This window comes from Drosophila yakuba, chromosome 2L, assembly GCF_016746365.2.
Source record: "Drosophila yakuba strain Tai18E2 chromosome 2L, Prin_Dyak_Tai18E2_2.1, whole genome shotgun sequence".
NCBI classification, from domain to species: Eukaryota; Metazoa; Arthropoda; class Insecta; order Diptera; family Drosophilidae; genus Drosophila; species Drosophila yakuba.
In genome coordinates, this window is record NC_052527.2 from 17,016,862 (window position 1) to 17,034,058 (window position 17,197).

At 42.9% G+C, this 17,197-nt stretch overlaps 1 protein-coding gene across 9 annotated transcripts in view; it reads left to right on the top strand.

Moving 5' to 3' along the window:
- Positions 1 to 1,136: 1,136 nt before the first annotated feature.
- The window catches only part of LOC6528582 (hormone receptor 4), a 69,701-nt gene continuing 53,640 nt past the window's right edge, over positions 1,137 to 17,197 (top strand). For 6 of the 9 annotated variants that reach the window (XM_039371650.2, XM_039371653.2, XM_039371651.2 and 3 more), the window contains exon 1: positions 1,138 to 1,667. The gene's annotated coding sequence lies outside the window, so the exon portion shown is untranslated. Of the gene's footprint in view, positions 1,668 to 17,197 lie in introns of all 9 variants that reach the window. The other 3 variants (XM_039371657.1, XM_039371658.1, XM_039371659.1) reach the window with 1 other exon arrangement.

Here is a 17,197-nt window from a genome sequence, read left to right on the forward strand (position 1 = left end):
TGGCAGAGAGGGATGGAAGAGAAATGGGTAGAAGAGTGGGAGGAAGAGTGGGCAGAACAAGGCAAAACGTTTCCATATTTATTGGCACTTTTCGGTTTTCTGGAAGCGGTTCGGCCCGTTGCAAAAGGGGGTGGAGGGGTGTGGTTCAGTGGACACGGCACACGTCACATTGTGGGTGGTTGGGAGTTGGAGGGCGAAGGGCTGGAGGGCTGCAGTAACAGCGAGAGGGTCCTGGCTTTCGAGTGGGCTTTTGACCGACGAGCTGAGTGACTGGAGCTTTTGGCATTGGCTCTGCTCTGCGGATCGAAGGCTAAATTATTAATGCACAGCAATAGTTGTCAAAGGCTCAAGACGGGGTGAAATTTTGGAGCTGATGCATATCATAGGTTTGGTTTATCAGACCCAGCAAATTATTAGTTCAAAAACTTTCACGATTTTTAATATTATTTTGCCCATCTTCATAGAGGGGGTATGTAGAATCTAAATGCATTCACACCGAACGCTGCGGTGTAAAATGTGCAATGTTTGGCTGTGATAAATGCTCAAAATGCGCTCACAAAAGCGCTCACCCACACTCGCGCCCTCTCCCTCTCGCACGCCTGCTCTCCTTCTCTTTCTATCTCTGCCTCGCCGTCGTTAAGTGCTCGTTTTTCGTCAAGTGTGCAACTTCTCCTTCTCAGAACAACAGTTATAAGCTCAGCCTGCGTCGGCGTCGCGGTCGCGGTCGACTGCGGCAGCAGCGCCGCTCATTTGTGCGCTTAATGACGTCATTATTTTTATTTTAACAGCGCCAAGCAAATTGCATATATACCGTTGCTGCTCCTGCGCAGTCGGCGCTCTGCCGGCGTCGCTGCACCGCCAGTGGGGCTAGGGGGTGGGTGAGAGAGCGACAGAGAGAGCCAGAGCGAGAGAGAAGGAGAGGCGGTGAGCGAGAGAGACCCCTGTCGCGCTCTCGCTCGCACCCGCTGAGCTGGGCCTGCGGCTTCGGGTTCCTTGCCTTCGTTTTGTTTGCTCGTGTTTGCCGATGTTGTTGCTCTTGTTGCTGTTGTTGCTGTTGCTGTTGTTGCTGCTGCTCCTTTCTGTTGCTACTTATGCTGATGATTGCGATTGCTGGGGGTCCAAAGCGCCGCTCGTGCGCCACACGTTCATTCAGTCGACGGACGACGCTGCGCCTGAACGTACGACGGCTGATCTGAACCGGAATCGCAACGAACGGCCACATATATCTTGGACGCCCCTCGAGTCGTGCAACAAACAAACAACCAAAGTGCAACATACAATACCCAAGCAAATAAACTTCGGCGTGTGCCCACGATTCATCATTAACAGCTGCCACTGCAACTTTTGAGCCCCAAGTGTTTTGTACATCCGTGGCTCCGCGATTTTTAAATCCGTTTCGAAACTGCTCAGCTCCGAATTTTTGGCGCGTAGCGATCGTCTCATCTGAAGTGCGTGGGTGATAACCATCTGTCAGATACTCGTTGTTACTCATAAGTACTCATGAATACTTTGAATACAGTGCTCATTTGTGATAAGAGTTAGGAAATTTCACGTCAAACCCAAACGACCACTAAAAGGTGAATGAAAAACAGGATTGGAGAAAAGCTATTGGAACATAAAAACTCCATCGTCGATTTTGGCAACCGCTTGCGAATATCTAAATAACGGTAAATATCGCTAAGTAGTTGATTTTAGCTTTTTACGTTATCGTGTATTATTTAATACATATTATAATTTTAGTGGGATGTTGTTTAGAAAACGTACATCATGTATATTTTAGATAAATAGAACTAATATACATTTACATATATTTATTCTAAAAATTCTAATAATGTACATCTTACTAGAAAACTTGAAAGTTCCACAAAGCTGAACATTTTTGCAAACCACTCAACCCCAAAATTTAAAACCAAATAATGGGGCTTAATAAAAAAATCATTTAAGTAAAGTGCTCATCATCATTATCAAGTTAGAAATATCAAACCTTTTTAGGCTCTCACGCACTTTACTCACTCGAATAGTGTTCGAAACAGCCAAATGCAGTTTTTATGTAAATCTCAACCCTGACATGGTAGTATGCAAAAACCAATGAATTGATGCGATTTCGCTGCAGGCGGTTAATAACTTTAATTAACGTTAATTTTATCAACATCAGCATTATCGTTGGACCGGCATGAGCATGAGCATGGGCATGTGCATGAGCAAACATTGCGAGGGTCTCAAAAATAGTTGCGAGTTTCTAATAATAAAACCAAATATAATAAATAGCCATAAACAAACTAATAATACGGCTCGACGGCAGTGGACAGTAGCAATTTGCAACAATGAGGCTCATCAAACGATCGCCAAAACGAAATCAGAATGAAACTCTACACATAAATAGTTTAATGTGCTGAGCCTTGCGACTGCTGCCACCCCACGAAAAATTACTAAAACGTATTACAATTGACTCGCCGGTGGCTCAGTGTCATTTTTGCAAAAATAATCTAAACGTATCTATGAGATACAATAAACAGCAGCAGCAGTAGCAGCGCACAATTCGCACTAACAACAGCGCCAGCGGGCGTAACAACAATTGTAATAATCAGTTTCATTTCAAAGCCGCACCAACCTGCGCTACATTTTTTCCCACTACCCAAGCTCTACTTGGAGCCCCCTCCATCACTCTGGATCCCTGCTGCCCACCGATTCCACCGATCCCAGCGATCCCGCTGAATCCCACCACCCCTCATCGGCATCCGAGTAGAAGTCGTATCTATGCAGTGCATTGTTAGCGCGGCCCGCTCATTTAATTAAATATAATTAGCTGCATTAATTGCAAATTAATACAGAATTTAGTCTCTTTGTTGCCTGTTCCATTGTCGTTGCCAAGCAGAGTTTGCTATTGCCACTGCCCTGCTCCCAGCTACACGTTCTACACGCCTCGTTATCGCCGGCAATTATTTAGCGAGAATTAACTGGGCTCGCAGTCGCAGTTGCAGTGGCCGGCCACACAGATGCAATGGCCAAACTCTGGAATGACATTCAGCGGGTGCATACTGCGGCCTAATGAGGTGCATTTAACTTAAGGTACCCACGTACTTCAGCGGCGTTCATTGCAGAAATTAAAATCGTTAAAATCGGATCTCTTCACACATGATTTTGATCAAAAGTCCGTATCTTAAATTACCATTGTTGATTTTATAAATTGTATAAAATTTTACTTTTAAAAATGGCTGGGTAACTGCTTAGCCAATATAACGAGATATTTAGTATTTACTGATTAAAATTATAATCAAATTATGCAACAATGTTTCTATATACATTTTTGTTATTTAATTATTGAAGGCTTGATTTACTCGAGCTAAATCCAAATTGTTTAGAAATCTTGACATCTAATAGTTGAGTCCAAAGTGTTTGGAAAAAGCCGTCGGCATTTTATAATCTTCGATCCGACAATGCCTTCGATTTCACTTTAAATTCTAAATCTACCACTTACGTTTTTACGATGAGTGTTACTTAATATTTTCCATTATTATTTCGGCTTCGTTTTATTGCAAAAGTAAATTGTCTCATTAAATTTACTGAAGGATTTTTACTATTTGGAGTGGCATCCTCGACAAATCAGGAAAACCCATTAGTTGCGCGGGTCTTTGGTCAAATGCATTGCGACAGCTTTTAATGCACAAATAGCTGTGAAAAAGAAAATCAACGACGACGGAAAATGATTAGATATTAAATTAAAAATGTTAAAAATGTTGTTGCTGCAGTGGATGTTTCTTTTTTATGGCAAACGGATGACGAACGCATAAAACTGCAGCGGCACCAGAAGCGGAAAAACAACAAACCGACTGCGGGACAGACAAATCAACAAGGAGGCGACTATCACACACCACACACCACACACACTCATTAAAAATATCCAAAAGCCAGCGGAGAATTGCAATTTCCCACTGAACCCCGCAAACAAAAAAGAAAACATACATATATCCAACGATCACGTCACGTTGTCACTTAACGTAGGCAAATCGTAAAAATGAAAGATAGAAAATCCGCAAAGCAAAATGCTTAATTATGTGCCGTGCATTCTGGACAGCTGCCTCGGCCACGCCCCCCGGTGGGCGGTCTTTTAATTAAGCATAATTAAAGTAATAATTATGCCCCGCAAAGGCATTGATGTTTTGAAGTTGGCCAAATGAGGCGAACTCGGGGCGGACCAGGCATCTTGAAAGGATTTCACTTCTGTTTTTGATGTGTGGCCAATTTGCAAACTTGCGCACACATAAAATGAGATTTTATTGCCCTAAAACATTCAGGGTGGCGAAAGTGCAGGAAGTGTGTTTCTCCGACTGCCATTGCAATCGAAAATGCATTGCCAAGTCGACTGTAAGGCGAATCAAAGGAAATCCATGCGATTATTTTGTACACGGGTTTCAGATGACCACTTATGTTCAAAAAAATGTAGAAACAAAACATTCAATGATAATATTGTAAATTCGTACACTTCGGTGGGCAGCTTAGCAACTTTTAAAAACGCTTAAAATTAATAAATTTTGAAATTAAAGCAACTCTTCTTCAACTTATTTAATATTACTATTATTAAAGTATCAATAGAACCCGCACATTCATGAATTCCTTGATATTTAGTATTTACTTAATATATGGGACAAAGATCGCAACTATCCGCAATTATTTTGATTAACATGCTTTTCTGAGCGATTCCATTTGGAGACGATCTTGCGAGGATTGGCTCACTTTTCGCCGATCCACCAAAATAAGACGTTGCATGCCGCACATGCCACAAAGCCTACACAAAAGCGAAAGACACGCACACACGCCGCTCATTTAATAATGAACAATAATGAAGAGTAATAATAATCATCAGCGAAACGTGCAGGAGAGTGTCCAAGTGCCTCCGCACATATAACTCGTATGAGCACATATAGACCCTCGTATATGGAGGCTACGAAATTTTATCAACGAACGCGCATCATTTCAATTAAGAAAATGTCACAAGTGTCCAAGCAGCAACTGCGGCGGCAGCAGCCTAAAACACGCCAAATGCGGAAAGTCGGGGGATCTCCGCTCCGCACTTTCATTTCGCCATTTCAGAGTCCCCCGCCCGGGAAATCGTCTATGTACTCGAATGGCCCTCTTAATGGCTTATTTTTTGGAGCATTTCTTGTAATTAATGCGAATTGTCACACGCTAGAACTGAAATAATGTCAACTGCCTTCGATTCGCCTTCTAATTCATTACATTTATCGTTTGTTGCCCGTTTCCTATTCTTAATTAGCAATTAAACAATTTATGCTTTTGCGTGAACATTGAGAAGCTAAGTGAAACAGGCCGAATTTTCGTAGTCAAAAAACATGAAACTATAATTAATTCCCTTCCATAAAGTATTTTGCTCAATTAGCTATTAAAAACACTACTTTACCATTCACGCGTTGCCATTGCGTGTATAGCAATATGGAAATGGAGTACCGAGGAACTAAACTCGGAAATTCGGGGTTGTTCTGTGGATTCAATCATGCTTGATGGATGGATTGTCAAAGATGCTAGATAAACGATAGCTGTAATGCGAGTCTGTCGTGTTTGAGTAATTATGCCGATAGACAAATTCGGTTTAGAAGCATAAAGAAACTTTTGTCTTGCTGATCAATTAGAATTGCATTTTATTTTAATTTACTTTGAGAATCTTAAGGTACTTCGAAATCTTTTTAAATGATTCTCCCTCTATTATGGCTAACGTTTTTTGTATCGACGAATGTTGACGATATGACCAGATATGATTGCAACTTTAAAATTGTGAAGTATACAGTGAAACCCCATTCCAATTTTAGATGCATATATTATCAAGTATGATCCTTCCTCTGTGCAGATCAGGAATTTCGGTCTAAGTTTCAGCCAATTTAATGTTTCGTTTCAATATTTTTCGTCAACTTATTGCTCTTGTTAATTAAAGCAATTAAACAATTTCTCTCCAACTGTCCGTCCGCACGGCCTTTTGGGCATTTGAGCAGTCAGATCGTACTTAATGAGACGCGACACAGTTGCACAGATGTTCCACAAAACGAGATAATTGCGCAATTAGCTTGTTGGAGTGAGAAGTGAGGAGTGCGGGGTGGCAGGGTGACGAGCGAAGGGGCATGGCACATGTTGCACGGAGCACGGAGCCGCTGTAAATTTGTTGTATTAAGTGCAGAAAATCTCGAGCACTTAATTCACGCTTTGTTGAAGGTGTTGAAAGGCGGTCGACTGAATCCGGGATCCCGCATCCAGAAACGAGAATCCAGAAACCAGAATCCAGAGGGCCACCCAAGAACCTGGGGGTACTTACCAGCTAAGTTAAACCAAATGCGAAACCGCAAAAAAGGAACTCCCATACGAACCCACGTAATGTGTGATGTGTGTGCCCGGTCCTTTTTGTGCTCCGCTGCCATTTGTATTTTTTTTTTGCTCATTTGACTTTGGCCGGGCTAAACAAGCTGCTTATCCTTCGGCCAGGACCCGGACGAAAAGAAAAATGTTAATTACCCTTTGTGTTTAAACAGACCACGCTCACACACTCCCAAAGCTCGGTTGTGCTGCATCCTTGTGCGAGGGTCACCGCCGACCTTTGTGTTATTTGAGGCAATTAAAATTATTATTTTAATGTCAACACTTTTTTGCAGCGCTTTTGGTTTCTGGCCAGGATAATGCATGTAAAACGACTAACGCCCCCTCAGAAAATCCGTTAAATGTTTCCCAAGATTCACCGGAGTTTGGGTTACGTCTCCATTTGCCGTCGGCCCTTGGCTACGACTTTCGAAACTTTGCTCTGCTTTTCGTTCTGTTGGCTTGCGCCACTCTTTTTTTGTTCTCTGAATTTCGGGCTTGGGTTTGGCCTGGGTTGCTTCATGGGGTGGATTTTACGCCCCAGCCCTGGTTTACCAGGCGTTGAGGAATTCCGTATAAGTGTTTCTACGGTATTTGTTGGCTCAAGCATTTTACGGGGGGCTAGGTCAGTGCCCAAACCATGCAAACCCAACCCCATCTCAGTACTGCCTTCCCGTTTAGCCTCGTTTTGAGAAATGTTTTCGGTTGCCTTCAGGCTTGTGGCTTTGCTCTTGCCCCAAAGGGGGGTGGATTTTGGGGGCTTTGCACCCGGGTGGCATTCGAGATAAGCAGGTGTTATATTTTTATGGCTAAAGTGGCTAAGCAGTCTGCGGAGAGCAGATGGCGAGGAATCATGTTCTGGCGTTGCGTTGGTGTTGGCAGCAGCCAACAATGTGTGATAGTGTGATAAGGCCCAGGGCGAAAGGATTTCCATGCCACAGACGGCTGATTTAGTTGCTAATGAGATGTTTGATTGGTATGTAGAGGCAGTATTGTGCTGCTACGGATATAAATTTCACATTGCCGGTAAAAGATAATAGTCGTATTATAGTAATGGTTGATAATATAGTACAAGTATAATACAAGTGATTAAGCTGGAGCTATCATGGTGCAACTTACTGATATATCATTTGCATATCATTGCTTTTATACTATAATCTACTGATTATACTTAAATGCATCCTTAAAACAAGTAATACAATGAAACGCGTATAAAAACGTTATAAAATAGAAAACAAATTCATTTTGTTCGATTGATTGATTCTGATTAAAACTCTGGAAAATATTGGAAATAGTCACGTAGTGCAGTTGGTCTCTTCCCTCAACTATAACATAAGAAAATCCTATTTTTCTCCGTATTAGGGCCGAAACACCCTCCTCTCCGGTCGAAGCAACCACAAGCAGTTAGCTCGGTTAGCCAGAGCAGCTGTTTTGGGGTCGTGCCCCCGTGTTACCCTCCCACATCCCACCTCCCACTTCCCACATCCCGTGGTGACCCCGGCCCGATTAACTACGTAAACAGCAGCAGCAGCAGTAGCCGCCTTAATTGTTTCGCACTTAATCAAAACGAGCAGCGGACTGGCCCAAACCGAGACTATCAAAGGCAGCTCCCCGGTGGTCGGTTTGGGCCAAAGGCAGCACAAAAGCCAAGCCAGCTACCGAGCTGAAAGGCAAAAAATTGAAAACTAAAGAGCAACTTGGGGCGCACGCCAGTCGCCAGTCTCCAGTCACCAGTCCTGAAAAAGGGACGGACGGACATGGGACAAGCTACAACCTACAACGTACAACCTACAAACGACAACGACGACATCAACACCCGGGCGCTGTGAAAAGAAAAACGTTTTATGAGCTCATTCACAAAAAGGGCCAAAACAGACACCCTCTCACACACACAAGCACACCCATCCAGTCGCACATAGAAAAAGGAAGTTTTCTGAGGATGGCGACAGAAGCAACCTGTTGAGTCCCTTCATCCATCCAGTCCCTCTGCCGTTTCCCCACTCCCCATCAATGGTACAAGTGTGCCACAGCCTTTTCTTTTTTCTCTGCCAGGTCGTGTGCCAAAATTATATGTTAAACATCGGCGTGAGGAGTGCTTGTTTCTTCAACTTGGTCGTGTTTTATTTTCCAAGGAGATTTGCCAAAGTTGAAAGAGGTTGCCAAAAAGTGTAGGTTTCCCTTTTTGTAGCGCTGTTTGTATTTCCTTTTGACTTCTGCTGTGTGTCTACCAAGTGTCTGTAATTTTTCTCTTAGTGGTTGTATCTAATAGAGGTTGTTAACTTTAAGGGGACGAAAGTGTGTCTGGTTGTTTACAAAAAATGCGTGTTCAATGGAAGTCTCTTGAGTGTTTGCTAAGTGCATTTGGCGGCTCTTCGGGGATCGAGTTGCATGTTTCAAGTTGAAATTGAATGGAAAATAGGCGTAAGATCCTTTATTTTAAATGAACTACGATTATAAAGCTGAAATTAATTTTGTTTGATTCATTAATCGCTAAGCACAAAAAGGTTTCAGATTCTATAAGATTAATTAAATTAATTTAGTTAACATTAGCATATACAAAAACCCCTTTTTTACTTGAGGGACCACTACACTATTATTAAGCTAATAGAAAACAATCAGACATAACAAACGAACTACTGCCACTTAGTTCTAAAAGTAGCCGCCCCATTCGTGGCACTTTATCGCCGCATCATTCCGCTCCTCTGTGCAATCACTTGCTCAAATCTGTTTGACTTCATCTGCCCGATTTTCCGCCTCAACTTCCACCTCCACCACCACTGCCCAGAACAACAACACAACGCCAGCATAAGCACAACCTCTTGTGGGTGGGGTATCTGGGGGGCTTTTCCCAGCGAGCTTTTTCCGGCGCGCACGCTCCACCGTCGGTCATGTGGCGATGTTTTCCGAGTGCTGAGCGCCTGCTGCTCTTAGCCAAAGTGGAGGCGCCGGCCGATTGTGTCGCTTTGGCCGTGTTTGCGGTTGTCGCAGCTGCCGCCGCCTGTTGCGCCGCCTGTTTGGGCCAACTTTGGTTTCTCTGCCATGGCCGAGACGCTAAGCAGCGGCTCTTACAACTTCATAAGTTGGCAGCAATGTCACGGCGCCTGTGGCCGCTTTTTTCGCGCATCACTCGCCAGAAATTCATGCTTGTATAGTACATTGTACATTCGAGTGACGTCGGCCTTTGTCTGCTGCTGGGCTTCTGTTATGCCGCTGACTTGATTTTCTCTCTCTCCGCAGGTGTGTGTCTTTGTGTGTGTGTGTTGTGGTTTGTCGATTCGATTGGGAAGGGAAAGAAGGGTGCCCCCGTTCTCTGAATTCAGAACCAGATGGCGGGGCTCGGAACAGGAATAAGTTATCTAAATGAGTCCCGGCTTTATTGCTGGCAATTATAGATCTGGCCAACGCTGCGTATGTGTAATTGCCCTGAGATTGCAGCCAATCCGAAGCGTTTCGACCGACTTTTCATTACCGGCATCAACACTTGCATATGTAATTTAGCATAATTTCAAATTCACGACCCAGTCAGTCCATAAAGCTGCATAAAGCAGCGGAGAACTGGAGCTGGTATAATTAATAAACGGTAACAGCCGCAGAAATCCAACAATACCACTGCGACTATGGCAACTTTGGCATGTAAAAGCGTCAAACAAAGCTGATTTCTATTGGCAAAGGAATGCCAAATGCGATACTTGCCCCTCACGCCCCTCTTTCTCACTCTCTCTCTCTCTCTCTTTCTTGCTGACTCTTTCGTCTCTTTCGGTTGGGGTCTACTCGAATATCCATGTCTTGACTGCAATTTATGAGCCTAAATGAGCGCAAATTTCAGTGTATGTACATATACTGGCGAACTTTGCATGTGTGCTGTGTGCCAGCGATTTTGGCGCTCAATTGGCAATAATTTCTGATCAATTTTCCATTGACTGGCAAAAACAGTGCAACAGAGACCGATATAATGACGGACGGAGATAGACAGCTTTGCGGCGGGGACATGTGTCAGATAGGAATTCTCCGAATTAGCCCTTTAGATGGGGACACCCATTTATTTAAGTACTGCCTTTTGGCTAGTAACTATATTATATTTATATTGTCAAATATAGTTCTTTAACAGTATTTAGTGTAATATCACTGGGACTGCCTTTTACATTTTGGTTTCTCATTCAATTCAACTAGTTATCTGTAGTAATTTATTACCCCCGCTACTTGGCAAGCTGAAATCGAATCTTTTAACAGTGCATTTTCTCTTGGCAGGGATTAATCAAAGAGTCTATAAATTTGGAGAGCCAAATAAACAAAGTGCCTCCCTCAAAAGTGCGGCCCTCATGCCACTTCACTTAATTACCCCTTTGGCCTGCCTGGCTTGGTTTGAATTCTACTTACAATTATTATATCTGTCCAACTCAAAAATGTCTTTCCACAAACGCCGCTGGAAACAATTGCAACAGTATTGGACAAAGTATTCCGACAAAGACCGCCGAGCGGAGTTTTTCATGTTGCGAGCTATTGAGTTTTCTGTGATTTCTGACTAGAGCAGCAGTGTGCATGGAATGTTGTTGCTGTTAATTGGCTAAATTATTTTTACTGATTATTAATAAATATGTATTGTGTTGCCGCAGTTGATTAATTGGCATTATGGCCTGGCATAGGCATAATTGAGGAGCAAAGTGAGTCTTGATTGCGTCATTTATGACGCCTTATTTAATTGAAGATACTGGAGGAGATGTAGATTCATACTTGCCGTTGGCTCCTTCAACTTCCAAGAAATCACCACCAGCCACCAGCAGCAAAACAATAGTGGAACGTTGAACAAAAATTAACACATTTAAATTACTTTCATTAAAGATTGATTAATATGGCCCTGATTGGTTATTTCTTTTCATTTTCTTCCCCTCAGCGGCTCATTGTCGTCATAGTTCCCCTGCCTGCCTCAATTATTGTCACATAAATTGAACATTTACTGGCCGTTTTTCACTGATTTCTGATTTTATTAATTTACGTATTCGTTCCGCTTTTGTTTCCATATTGATTTCCAATCATAGAATGCCTCTCTACAATTCGTTTTCAATGAGCCGTAATTTAGACTCATTTAAATAAATATACTTTTGTTGATTGGTCTTTTGCAATATTACGATATCGTCGACGGCAATTGCGAAAACGAGTTCAATGCAAAGATATTTAACCTCTTAATAAGCTGGACGGCGGGCAGAGCTTGATGTTAGATAATCGGGTTTCTAAAACATAATTATCAAACGCGGGTACAGTTGGCACACATTTAACTATAACTATCCGACAGCTTTGAATTCATTTATAATACATTTATTATCCAATGGGCTAAAATACATCTTGACCGCCGTATACATAAAATAAATAAGTTAGAAATCGACTGAGACCTTTTAAAACAAATGTAATGCTGAAACGAGTGATCTATTTGCTCTGCGCCATCTGCGGAGCTTTAGGTACAGTTGGCCCGGACCGATTTAGTTGGCCTCATGCATTTATGCATCAGTCGGGGCCGTCACGCACTTAATGAGCCCCCGAGATTGAGATTGAGTCGCCTCGCCGACTGACGGCAACAAATTGACGCGTTTAATAATATTTTACAATGTTTGCAATGCTTTCAGGCGCTAATTTCTTGCAGGCGTTGTTGTGCGCACTTTCAAAAAGTTGCGTGGTGCGCCCCTTGGGGGCCACATTTGCGGCCCAACGGCGTTGCCATATCGCTGCAGTGTTGCAGTCGCAGTTGCAATTTCCATTGCTGATGCCGTTGTCGGTGTCGTGTTGCCGTCGTCGCCGTCGCGTAATTTACATTAATTGGCACACGGCGTCGCACATATAAATTTTTGCGCGCCTAAACTTTAATTTCATGCGTGCCATTTGATTTTGTTGCCACTCTGGGCACAAATTACAGGCAAGGGTAACGGGACGGGAACCCGATCGTGCCCCTATTTCTTGGGTCTGCTGAGCGGCAAGTGCTGGGCGTTGTTTCACAGTGGGTTTCTGCCGAATGCCGCGAGGCTCATTGCCCATGCTCATGGAGTGGAGCACTTTAAATCTGGGCATCTAGTTATGGGCCTTTGCATAATGGAAAGGTGTCTGCGATCGCTGCGATGCTGTTTACCAAGACAATCGTCGACCAATCAAAGGTTGTGTGGTAAGAACCATAAAAACGCCTGCATAGAGTAATTACATAAATTAACTACACTTTCCATTGATCTGTATAATAAGTGTATATTTGAAATATAAACTACGAGCTTTCGAGGATGTTGAGCTATGGCAGCTCGGAATTCTAATTTCTTCCCTTATAACGCAAATGAACCGTCTTACATCATCTGGCTGCAGATTGTATTGAATACGACCTAATGAATCGTATTTTTTAGCTTTGTTCCTTAAACCCAATTTTTTCCAGTTTCCAAGTGAAAATTAAAATTTGCTATAAAAGTCAATTATTGTTGCGTATAAACTCTTCCTCCTGCTTGCTCCATCCCGCTTGCTTCTGTTCCTCCTCCATTAATTAACATACTTTCACAGAATTTCTTTCTAGCAACAACTTTTTGTTGACGTCAATTTCGCTCATCGTTAGTTATTATTGTTGTGCTCATTTCGCCATATCATCAGGTCAAATCTCAATTAGCAAATATAACGATTGTTGCTTTCTTCTCCCCCACTCCCTCTTTCACTTAACCAACAATTAACAAATATTAATGGAAATTTATTTCAATTGAAATCAAAAATTTCACTTCCAAACGGCCCTGACTGCGTTTTCCATTCGTTAGTTTTGCATGCAGAGCAAAACTAATAAGTACAGTCCTTATCTCAGTTGAACTCGGCCATTATCCAGCCGTTGGCTCCGCATATGACTTTCCCCTTAACTCAAGTTAATTAAAAAGTCCCCCGCCCATACCCCACACACCCACACACTCGCAATCAGCTTATAATCAGCTTATATTCTGGCGAATTTATAACCCCTCTTGATTATGAGCGGTTAGCTGTCATAAACAAATGACATGCCATACCATACAAGCGCCATCTAGCGAGCGGTGCGTGCAGCTACGTGGCCGGAATATCAAGTGGAATGTTTTCGCAATGAGCAAACTGCAACTTGCAGTAATTATGACCAAGTTATATGGCTGTTTTGACGGGGAGGGGTTGGTGGAAGGGGTGGAAGTGGTGGCTCCTAATGGCCTGGCCCATTGTTCGCTGGCGGGACTGTAAGTAGCTTTTAATAAGCGACCGCGTCAAGCAAATAAATAATTATAATAAATAAATAATAAATTACCGTGCAGTCGGACGGGCAGGTACAGTCACACAATATTGCCGTCTCCTTCCGCTTAATTGCACTCGCCAAAGGGCACATGCAAAGTGCAACACTGGATTTAATTCGCACTCCCCCGACTTCCCGCGTCCTACTTTATCGGAGGTTAATAAAGCGCTTAAAGACTCAATTTGAATGCAACTTAGTCGATGGACTGCGGCCATTTAGATGATTTTCCACATTGTGCAGCTCATTAGAGAGCGGCATTTTACGGGTATGCAAATGGTTATGGTAGTGTATGAATTTTGATGCATTTCTAAGTGTTATCGGTAATCGGGCAATCGGTAGACTTTTATAGCACACTTAAGGCTTACTTAAGTTGCTCAATTTTAATTAACTTAAGATTGTACATTCCATAAAAATAATATATGAATTAAACATTTTTGAGTAGGCCCAAAAATGTAAAACAAGTATTTAGTAAGTATAAAAAGTTATCGATTATGACTGTAGTTTTACGAGTATTGGAAATCGCCATAATTTTTATGAGGCTGTTTTAGCTATCTGTAAAGTGCGATTAACTTTAATTGTACAGCTGCGCTCGATTGTATTGAATGTGTGATATGTTTAGTTAAAGACTGGGCTTTGATTAGACGGTGAGGATCGGTGAGGACTTGAAGCGTACTCAAAGACAATAACTCGTGCAAATAAGCCAGCCATTTTAAGTGAGTTACGTACACCCGCTGTGGAAGGACTGCTGCCCGGTTAATCGATTCAAAATTCGATTACCATAACACTTTGCCCCGCGGCCAGAATAAAAACACTTTACAACCCCCCAGATATGTAGAACCACCCTCGGAATGGTCATGTCATGCCGCACGAGGTCCTTTTGACCATGTGCAGTGCAACACCCCGCAGCCAAATTCTAATTATAATCGCGTATCGCATGTGCCAAAGCCCCAATAAACCTTTGTCAAGCGAATCGCTTGCCAAGTCCCCTCCCACATTTCTGCTTCGTGTCATTAACGACCCACTCCGCCGACTGCGGTCTTTGCATTAATTTTTGCACCGCCGCAGAGCTGCAGAAATAAAAAATAAAATTGGGAAAGCAAGAAATTTCCATAATGAGCACGTACACAATCACTTACCCCGGGACACATGCAGTTCGCCAAAAAGGGTATCCGCTCCGATTCGGGGGTTGCAAAATTTTATAATTAGTTGTCCGTTGCCCGGCACCAAAATGCAGGTTTCAATCCAATTTTTTCCCTCTTTTTCTTTTTTTCTACGTTTTACCAAATATTTAGACGTTGATTATGGCCGCTTCACCCCCGGAGTCGACTCCGCAAATGATTTTGGTGCGTGCTCAATTGGGGAGTTTTCAGTCCGAACGCTAACGGACGGAAGGATTCGAAATGAACTGAGTTGGAGCTGAAGCTCAAACTGGAGCTGGACTGAGCAGAGCAGAGCAGAGCGGGCCGCCTTCCTGCTGGCACTTCTTTTGTTTTTCGCTAATTTAGCGAAATTATGTTTTGTGCTCTCATGTCTAGATGTCGTGTGCGGCTCGGGTGCAATCCTGCTGCCCGTTCCCAGGACTCCGATCCGCGTTACCCCTAGATTATGCGACTGCAGCACGGAACGGGACATGCAACTCTCGACCCACTCGAGGAGCTCCCTGGCGAGGGTATTCCGGAGTCGGCACCAAGTATGTGGGCTAATAAAGCTACCGGCTCAAGTTGAGTGTGTTTGACATTAAAGACCCGTTACTATTGGAGAAACACGTACTAGTAATTTAAGTCTAATCTTGACTTAAAGTTTCTTGCAGGTGTCGAGCCCTACAATTCTTATATGACTTTTCATTTGAAAGAAAAACACTCATTTAACACAATGTGATACAGTTAAAGAATACGTTCTGTAGTCAGTTATCCCAAAGTGAGTGAATCACCATTTTACAGAGCATTTAAAGTTCTACCTTTATTACGCCAGTGCCTCCCATTATTTCTCATTATTATTTCCTGCTCTAAATGAATTAAAATCGCCAAATGTGGGCGATCAGGGGAGTCAGCTGGGCGAAACAAAGCAGGAAAAAATGCGAATAACTCATTACGCTGCGCATTAAGGACAATGTCTGGGCAAGAGCGAGTGTGAGTGTGCAGGAAGGACGAAGGACTCGCGCCACGAGAGGGTTGATTTTTCAGCTTCAGCCGGGCCTGACTTTGACTTCCTTTCCCGCTTTTTGCATTTTCTCCGGGGGCGTTTACTGCACATGTGTTTATGGTAGCTGTTGTTGCTGTTGTATTGAGAACGCCTCCGGCGATTGTTGTTGCTGCTATTGGCATGGCCTAGTGCGTGCTCCGCTTGAATCACGCAAATTTCATTATTATTATTATTTTTTTTAATGATTTGAGTGGAGAATGGCTGTCGAATGAATGAAACGCGCTCATGAAAGCCAGTTGGCTGACTGGATACCACTGACCGCATCGCAAGTGCCCATTGTTTTTGGTCCTTCAGTGGAAAATTGGAAACAAAGGATTTTCTGACCAATATCAATTTTCAAAAGAATAAACAAATCAAGAAAATCAAGGTATCACTTATCTTTATCTCTAGAGCGTATCTGAAGCATATACATATGTATATCCAATATGTATTGAACCTGTGCCAACTCTTTTCCATGCCTGTTTCTCACCTATTAATGTTCATCCGGATTGTTTGCTTCCCAATTTAAATAAACAAATTTCGAATAAGCATTAGTAATCTCTGGTTAATTTCTTCCAGCGAGGACACACCTTGCAAACTTATGACGCCAACTTACAGTTCCCTTTCCATTTGCACCCTAACCCTTGGCCGCACCATAATATATCAGCCGTTGTATTTCATGTGTAATCGTGTGTAATTTTTAAGAAAATTGCACGTTTTGCCGAACACCCCCGACAGGAAAAGCAGCAACAACCCCAAAACAGTGCAGTCGACCAGGATCAACAAAGCCGAGTTGCAAAACTTTTTATGCGCCCTCTGTGTGTGTGCGTAAATAAATGTTGCATAAATAAGTTCAATTCCATGACTTAGTGCCGGCGCATTATTGATTATTTTGGCCACGTTACCCTGCTGAAAAGCAGCCAAAAACAGCCCAAAACTCCCTCTTCCCCAACTCCTTCTCCTGCGAGCGACACAACCTCCATTCACTTCCTCAAAGGCGAGGCACTCGAGTTCGTCGCGTTCGCTATTTAATATGCATTTTGCGCTAATTACAAATCAAAAGAAAAATTTAATAGCTCCAGAGTTGGCCATAAAAATGAAGTTGTCTGCGGGCCGAGGGGCGAGGGGAGATCGATGTCCGTTGGCCGGAGTTGGGTGCCCGGTTTCTAATCAAAAATTGCTTTGTGCCACATTTGGCTCCTAACTCTAAATGATGGCAAGTGTGCTACAATTTAGTTTGACTATTAATTACAACAAGTTGCTGCACCGCAGCAGCAGCAACATGTTCTACATGTTTGCCAGTGCCGGCCGGGCGAAATTATTGATGATTTTATTAATTTGAATATTGCCTACGAATTGCTGTCGAAGACAAAACGCTCGCCAAACGACTATATGCGA